Genomic DNA, 6,000 nt, shown 5'->3' with positions numbered 1-6,000 from the left:
AGAGGTCTTTGTCCTGTCATTGTGGAGTGGTTGCCCATGAGCTATACCTAATGAATAGTTTGTCTCTCTAATGGAGAAAGATGTCTGTGGCTTCTTACCTTACAGTTCTACTCAACTGCCTATTTGATATTAAATGTCAAATGAGTTGGGATTTCCTACATAGGTTAGTGAACAGAAGCCTGTGGTTCAACTCTCACCTTTGCTTCTAGCTCACAGTCATCCTAGCGGATCCTTATGCTAAGCTTTGTGTCATGTTGCTTTAGCTCTCTGAGTTGAATTAGCCACCCTATATCCTGTGGAAATCAATCTATCGCAGAAAGAAGGATGCCGCTCATTGACATTTCAATCTTGTCACATTGAAAGATCTGGAAAATGTTGCAGCCAGGACCTTGATCTTCAAATTCCAGAACATGACTGATTTCCCTCACCATGTCCCTGCACAAACCTTCAGCCATGCCCTAAGGGCCAATTTCTCTGCTGGTTAGGATCTCCTGTTCCATTATTCAGTAACTTCAGTTAAATCTAAACCTACTGAACATACAAATCTCCCCTACACCATCCTTGGCCTGACCCTGATTCACTGGTGGCGGAGAAATGACTTAATTTTTATTCATTTGCAGAATGTGGACATGACTGGCTAGGTCAGCATTTAATACCCATCCCTAATGGTCCAGAGTGCAGTTAAGAATCAACCACATTGCTGTTGCTATGGAGTCATATGTAGGCCAAACCAGGTAAGGACAGCAGATTTCCTTCCCTAAAGGACATTAGTGAACCAGGTGGGTTTTTCTGACAATCGGCAATGAATTCATGGTCATTGTTAGACTTTTAATACCAGATGTCATGGTCTTTATCCTCATTTTCAAATCACTCCACCCCTTTGCTCCATATGATCCAAGAAGCCTTTTCCTGTATTGTTTGTAACAAGGTCAGCCAGGTGGACCTCATAGAATATGAGTTCTCTGATTGGGGCTGTTAACCTGGTCCAATCAGGGAGCCTTGGCTGATAGATTAAAAGAAGAGTGTCAGACAAGAAGAGTTACTTCTTCTCTAATCATCTGTCCCAAACCATATTTTCTGGTTGCTGTATAACCTTCCTGCTACATCATTGTAAATTGCCTCATTTAGCCATATTGCTTTTGTGTAGTCCTTGTGGGTATATTAAAACACAATTGCACTTCACCATCTTGGCTTTAAAGAGCTCCCATAAAAAAAACCTACTCAACTATGCTTCTGATCTCCTTCTAATATCCTTTGGTTCACGCTATATATGCAACAAGACATGATGTGGCGAATGGTCACCTTCTATGTTATAAATTCCTGTAACTCCTGTGACATCTCCATCCCCCTTTCTGATGTCCTTTGAAGTGTTCTTTTTGCTGTGACGACGCTATAAGAATGTAAATTATTACGGCAGTTCAGAATGCAGTCTAAAGGTTCAACATTTTCTAGTCTTTTCAATGTGACATGATTAAACAGTCAGCAAGTGTTTATTTACTCTTTCTCTCTTGGGACAGGACTATTTTGATACAACAATAAGGGAAAAACAAAAAAAAGGAATCAGGAAACACAATGCAATATTTATTTTAAAATGACAACTGGGTCTCTCCCTGTGGATCAGGTGAAGTCATTCTCAGAGACGTATTTCAATTACAGTGGACTCTTGGTGCCACACACTGGTGGTTGTGAACATAACATCTGACAGCTGAAATCTTCTAACGTGATGCACACATAAAAGCCAAAAATAAAATCGCAGATGCTGGAAATCTGAAACAAGAACTGAAAACGATGGCAACTGTCAATATATTTTGGATAATACATTTTGAATAATATTTTAGATGCTGTTCCTTCATCAAAGGGTTTCATAGATGATCAGGATTTAAAAGAGAATACAGAACATGAGAAAATGGAAGTGAAAACATGCTCTCTCACACACACACAGACAGACAGACACACACACACACACATTCAGTCACAAGGAAAAAAATAAAATAAACTTTAAAATATTTAAGACCTTTGAGTATGGGAAATGGGACATCATGTTAAGGTTGTACAGACCATTGGTGAGGCCTCTTCTGGAGTACTGTGTGCTGCTGTGGTCTCCCTGTTATAGGAAGGATATCATTAAGATGGAGAGAGTTCAGAAAGGACTTACCAGGGTGTTGCTGGGAATGGAAGGTTTCAGTTATAGGCACAGTCATAGGCACATGTATGACTCTATGATTCTAAATGGAAACCAGAAGACATGGGCATCAGAAAAGAAAATAGGAGAGATAATACAGCAACAGCTTGAACTTATAAAGCAGCATCAAACAAAAAAAATCCAAAGAAAGGGACAGGTATATACCGCAGGGCAAGAGTTATAGCTGGGGGAAAGGCAATTATGAGGCGATTAGGCAAGATTTAGGATGCATAGGATGGACAAGGAAACTGCAGGGGCTGGGCATAATTGAAATGTGGAGCTTGTTCAAGGAACAGCTACTGCGTGTCCTTGATAAGTATGTACCTGTCAGGCAGGGAGGAAGTGTTCGGCGAGGGAACCGTGGTTTACTAAAGAAGTTGAATCTCTTGTCAAGAGGAAGAAGGAGGCTTATGTAGAGATGAGGCGTGAAGGTTCAGTTAGGGCGCTTGAGAGTTACAAGTTAGCCAGGAAGGACCTAAAGAGAGAGCTAGGAAGAGCCAGGAGGGGACATGAGAAGTCTTTAGCAGGTAGGATCAAGGAAAACCCTAAAGCTTTCTATAGGTATGTCAGGAATAAAAGAATGACTGGAGTAAGATTAGGGCCAGTCAAGGACAGTAGTGGGAAGTTGTGCGTGGAGTCTGAAGAGATAGGAGAGGCGCTAAATGAATATTTTTCGTCAGTATTCACACAAGAAAAAGACAATGTTGTCAAGGAGAATACTGAGATACAGGCTATTAGACTAGACGGAATTGAGGTTCATAAGGAGGAGGTGTTAGCAATTCTGGAAAGTGTGAAAATAGATAAGTCACCTGGGCCGGATGGGATTTATCCTAGGATTCTCTGGGAAGCTAGGGAGGGGATTGCAGAGCCTTTGGCTTTGATCTTTATGTCGTCATTGTCTACAGGAATAGTGCCAGAAGACTGGAGGATAGCAAATGTTGTCCCCTTGTTCAAGAAGGGGAGTAGAGACAACCCTGGTAATTATAGACCAGTGAGCCTTACTTCGGTTGTGGGTAAAGTGTTGGAAAGGATTGTAAGAGAGAGGATTTATAATCATCTAGAAAGGAATAATTTGATTCGGGATAGTCAACACGGTTTTGTGAAGGGTAGGTCGTGCCTCACAAACCTTATTGAGTTCTTTGAGAAGGTGACCAAACAGGTGGATGAGGGTAAAGCAGTTGATGTGGTGTATATGGATTTCAGTAAAGCGTTTGATAAGGTTCCCCACGGTAGGCTGATTGCAGAAAATACGGTGGCATGGGATTGAGGGTGATTTAGCGGTTTGGATCAGAAATTGGCTAACTGTAAGAAGACAGAGGGTGGTGGTTGATGGGAAATGTTCATCCTGGAGTTCAGTTACTAGTGGTGTACCACAAGGATCTGTTTTGGGGCCACTGCTGTTTGTCATTTTTATAAATGACCTGGATGAGGGCGTAGAAGGATGGGTTAGTAAATTTGCAGATGACACTAAAGTCGGCGGAGTTGTGGATAGTGCGGAAGGATGTTGCAGGTTACAGAGGGACATAGATAAGCTGCAGAGCTGGGCTGAGAAGTGGCAAATGGAGTTTAATGCGGAAAAGTGTGAGGTGATTCACTTTGGAAGGAGTAACAGGAATACAGAATACTCGGCTAATGGTAAGATTCTTGGTCGTGTGGATGAGCAGAGAGATCTCGGTGTCCACGTGTATAGATCACTGAAAGATGCCACCCAGGTTGATAGGGTTGTTAAGAAGGTGTACGGTGTGTTAGGTTTTATTGGTAGAGGGATTGGTAGAGGTTTTGGAGCCATGAGGTCATGTTGCAGCTGTACAAAACTCTGGTGCGGCCGCACTTGGAGTATTGCGTACAGTTCTGGTCGCCGCATTATAGGAAGGATGTGGAAGCATTGGAAAGGGTGCAGAGGAGATTTACCAGGATGTTGCCTGGTATGGAGGGAAGGTCTTATGAGGAAAGGCTGAGGGTCTTGAGGCTGTTTTCGTTAGAGAGAAGAAGGTTAAGAGGTGACTTAATAGAGACATACAAGATGATCAGAGGATTAAAAAAGGGTGGACAGTGAGAGTCTTTTTCCTCAGATGGTGATGGCTAGCACGAGGGGACATAGCTTTAAATTGAGGGGTGATAGATATAGGACAGATGTCAGAGGTAGGTTCTTTACTCAGAGAGTAGTAAGGGCGTGGAATGCCCTGCCTGCAAAAGTAGTAGACTCGCCAACTTTAACGGCATTTAAATGGTCATTGGATAAACATATGGATGATAATGGAATAGTGTAGGTTAGATGGGCTTCAGGTTAGTTTCACAGGTCGGTGCAACATCAAGGGCCTGTACTGCGCTGTAATGTTCTATGTTCTATGTTCTAACTGCGGACACCAAAAATTATAGGAGAAACTCAGCAGGTCTGGCAGCAACTGTAGTGAGAAAGCAGAGTTAACATTTTAAGTCCAGTATGAATCTTCGTCAGAACTGAGGAATGGTCACTCGACTCTAAATGTTAACTCTATTTCTCTCTCCACAGATGTTGCCAGATCAGCTGAGTTTCTCCTGCAATTACTGTTTAATTTGGTGAGTTCAGTTAGCTAAATGACTAGAGAGTAGGGCAGAATGATGACAGGGTCATGTTAATCCCCTTGGCTTGCCCCATGCTTGGTGTGCAGTGCCTCTCCTCAAGGGATACAACCAATTGTTTCTCTCTCCCAGTAAAAGGTGCCTATGGTCCCTGGTGGGCAATGCCTATAACTTCAGAGTTGAAAACATTCCAAGACATGAGGTTTGTGAAACAAAGAATGTATGTGGTAGAGAGACAGAAATTTGGCGTATCTCTGCAGGTTCTAGTGACTTACAAGTCAGTACAGCTATGAGGGGCTAAAAAGCCTCCTGCTTCATAAAAATTCTGTGATACTATTTCGGAAAAGAAACAAAAAGCCAGTCAAAACCAAGGGTGCTGTTCACTACCAACAAAGGTCTCCAAGCAGCACACTCATCTCACTACTTGGAAAAGAGAAAGCAGGAGTTTTAGTTAAGATTTGAAATTACTGATTAAATATGAAGCTCAAAGTTCTCAGGGAGAACTGTCTCTTAGAAATATAAAGCACTGAATATGCACGGAATGTCACGGCAGCCAGGTGCTAGACTAAAGGCAGACAGATCACAGACAGGAATTGACGTGCAATGTGTCAGGGAGTTCAAGATCCAAAACTGCTCTCAGAAGAGGGGTGTTTGGCAAAGTAGACACTCAACAGCTTCCTTTGGTGTAGAGGAGACTGTACCATTCACTAAGTTGGAGTGAACTATACACATGTACAGTTACTTTTTGGCCAACAACTGAGCTTCTACCTTTTTCTAGTTTGTTTTAGTGTTCCATTAGCTATTGGGCCTTAACATTATTTCCTGAATATCAGAGATTTCTATGCAAAACTTTTTAGCTGGTCCAGTTAATATATTTTCTATGTGTTTTGGGAGATTCATTCTTTACTAAATGAATATACTGTTTTAACTAAATATGCCCCCTAAATGGCTGCAGTTCAACTGAATAATATTCACTACTAAATTTTGGGAATATGAAATTCATGATATACCAAAGACCATAAGACCATAGACCTAGGAGCAGAATTAGGCCATTCAGTCCATCTAGTCTGCTCCATCATTTGATCATGGCTGTTATGTTTCTCAATTGCATCCTCTTGCTTTCTCCACATAGCATTTGATCCCTAGTTGATTACTAATCAAGAACCTATCTAACTCTGTCTTAAATACACACAATCACTTGGACTCCACAGTCCTCTGTGGCAATGAGTTCAATGGATTAACCACTCTCTGGTTGA

This window comes from Rhincodon typus, chromosome 10 (genome assembly GCF_021869965.1).
Source record: "Rhincodon typus isolate 14 chromosome 10, sRhiTyp1.1, whole genome shotgun sequence".
In the NCBI taxonomy this organism is placed as follows: Eukaryota; Metazoa; Chordata; class Chondrichthyes; order Orectolobiformes; family Rhincodontidae; genus Rhincodon; species Rhincodon typus.
The sequence above is the reverse complement of the archived record's forward strand: the minus strand, read 5'-3'. Positions refer to the sequence as shown.